Genomic DNA, 3,248 nt, shown 5'->3' with positions numbered 1-3,248 from the left:
TACGGCCGTAAGGTGAGCTTCCTTAGGGTCGGCTTGGAATCTTGCACACATGCATACAGAAAGCATAATATCCGGTCGTGAAGCACATAAATAGAGTAAAGAACCTATCATCGACCGGTATACCTTTTGATCGACGGATTTACCTCCCGTGTCGCGATCGAGATGCCCATTGGTTCCCATGGGTGTCTTGATGGGCTTGGCATCCTTCATCCCAAACTTGTTTAGAATGTCTTGAATATACTTCGTTTGGCTGATGAAGGTGCCCTCTTGGAGTTGCTTCACTTGAAATCCTAAGAAGTACTTCAACTCCCCCATCATCGACATCTCGAATTTCTGTGTCATGATCCTACTAAATTCCTCACATGTAGATTCGTTAGTAGACCCAAATATAATATCATCAACATAAATTTGGCATACAAACAAATCATTGTAAAGAGTTTTAGTAAATAAAGTAGGATCAGCCTTTCCGACTTTGAAACCATTAGTGATAAGAAAATCTCTTAGGCATTCATACCATGCTCTTGGGGCTTGCTTGAGCCCATAAAGCGCCTTAGAGAGTTTATATACGTGATTAGGGTACTCACTATCTTCAAAGTCGGGAGGTTGCTCAACATAGACCTCTTCCTTGATTGGTCCATTGAGGAAGGCACTTTTCACGTCCATTTGATAAAGCTTGAAGCCATGGTAAGTAGCATAGGCAAGTAATATACGAATTGACTCAAGCCTAGCTATGGGTGCATAGGTTTCACCGAAATCCAAACCTTCGACTTGTGAATACCCTTTGGCCACAAGTCGGGCTTTGTTCCTTGTCACCATACCATGCTCGTCTTGCTTGTTGCGGAAAACCCACTTGGTTCCTACAACATTTTGATTAGGATGTGGAACTAGATGCCATACCTCGTTCCTAGTGAAGTTGTTGAGCTCCTCTTGCATCGCCACCACCCAATTCGAATCTTGTAGTGCTTCCTCTACCCTGTGTGGCTCAATAGAGGAAACAAAAGAGTAATGTTCACAAAAATGAGCAACACGTGATCTAGTAGTTACCCCCTTTTGAATATCGCTGAGGATGGTGTTAACGGGGTTATCTTGTTGGATTGCTTGGTGGACTCTTAGGTGTGGCAGTTTTGGAACTTGTTCATCTTCCTCATCTTGATCATGGGCATCTCCCCCTTGATCATTGCTCTCCTCTTGAGGTGGCTCAACTCCTTGATCTTCTCCTTCATCATTTTGAGCCTCATCCTCATCTTGAGTTGGTGGAGATGCTTGTGTGGAGGAAGATGGTTGATCTTGTGCTTGTGGAGGCTCTTCGGATTCCTTAGGACACACATCCCCAATGGACATGTTCCTTAGTGCGACGCACGGAGCCTCTTCATCACCTATCTCATCAAGATCAACTTGCTCTACTTGAGAGCCGTTAGTCTCATCAAACACAATGTCACAGGAAACTTCAACTTGTCCAGAGGACTTGTTAAAGACTCTATATGCCCTTGTGTTTGAATCATATCCTAGTAAAAAGCCTTCTACAGCCTTAGGATCAAATTTGGATTTTCTACCTCTTTTAACAAGAATAAAACATTTGCTACCAAAGACTCTAAAATATGAAACATTGGGCTTTTTACCGGTTAGGAGTTCGTATGATGTCTTCTTGAGGATTCGGTGTAGATACAATCGGTTGATGGCGTAGCAGGCGGTGTTGACCGCCTCGGCCCAAAACCGATCCGAAGTCTTGTACTCATCAAGCATGGTTCTTGCCATGTCCAATAGAGTTCGATTCTTCCTCTCCACTACACCATTTTGTTGTGGGGTGTAGGGAGAAGAGAACTCATGCTTGATGCCCTCCTCCTCAAGGAAGCCTTCGATTTGAGAATTCTTGAACTCCGTCCCGTTGTCGCTTCTAATCTTTTTGATCCTTAAGCCGAACTCATTTTGAGCCCGTCTCAAGAATCCCTTTAAGGTCTCTTGGGTATGAGATTTTTCCTTCAAAAAGAACACCTAAGTGAAGCGAGAATAGTCATCCACAATAACTAGACAATACTTACTCCCGCCGATGCTTATGTAAGCTATCGGTCCGAATAGGTCCATATGTAGGAGCTCGAGTGGCCTGTCAGTCGTCATGATGTTCTTGTGTGGATGATGAACACCAACTTGCTTCCTTGCCTGACATGCGCTACAAATCATGTCTTTCTCAAAATGAACATCTGTTAGTCCCAAAATGTGTTCTCCCTTTAGAAGCTTGTGAAGATTCTTCATTCCAACATGTGCTAGTCGGCGATGCCAGAGCCAGCCCATGTTAGTCTTAGCAATTAAGCAAGTGTCGAGTTCAGCTCTATCAAAATCTACTAAGTATAGCTGACCCTCTAACACTCCCTTAAATGCTATTGAATCGTCACTTCTTCTAAAGACAGTAACACCTACATCCGTAAACAAACAGTTGTAGCCCATTTTGCATAATTGAGAAACTGAAAGCAAGTTGTAATCTAAAGAATCTACAATAAAAACATTTGAAATGGAATGGTCAGGTGATATAGCAATTTTACCCAATCCTTTGACCAAACCTTGATTTCCATCCCCGAATGTGATAGCTCTTTGGGGATCGTGGTTTTTCTCATAGGAGGAGAACATCTTCTTCTCCCCTGTCATGTGGTTTGTGCACCCGCTATCGATGATCCAACTTGAGCCCCCAGATGCATAAACCTACAAAACAAGTTTAGTTCTTGATTTTAGGTAACCAAACGGTTTTGGGTCCTTTGGCATTAGATACAAGAACTTTGGGTACCCAAACACAAGTCTTGGTGCCCTTGTGTTTGTCCCCAACATACTTGGCAACTACTTTGCCGGATTTGTTAGTTAAAACATAAGATGCATCAAAAGTCTTAAATGAAATGTTAGAATCATTTGATGCAATAGGAGTTTTATTCTTAGGCAATTTTGCACGGGTTGATTGCCTAGAGCTAGATGTCTCACCCTTATACATAAATGCATGATTAGGGCCAGAGTGAGACTTCCTAGAATGAATTCTCCTAATTTTGCTCTCGGGATAACCGGTAGGGTATAAAATGTAACCCTCGTTATCCTGAGGCATGGGAGCCTTGCCCTTAACAAAGTTAGATAATCTTTTAGGAGGGGCACTAAGTTTGACATTGTCCCCCTTTTGGAAGTCAATGTCATCCTTGATGCCAGGGCGTCTCCCATTATAGAGCATGCTTCTAGCAAATTTAAATTTTTCATTTTCTAAGTCATGCTCATTA

This window comes from Zea mays, chromosome 8, assembly GCF_902167145.1.
Source record: "Zea mays cultivar B73 chromosome 8, Zm-B73-REFERENCE-NAM-5.0, whole genome shotgun sequence".
NCBI classification, from domain to species: domain Eukaryota; kingdom Viridiplantae; phylum Streptophyta; class Magnoliopsida; order Poales; family Poaceae; genus Zea; species Zea mays.
This window is presented reverse-complemented; position numbering follows the sequence as displayed.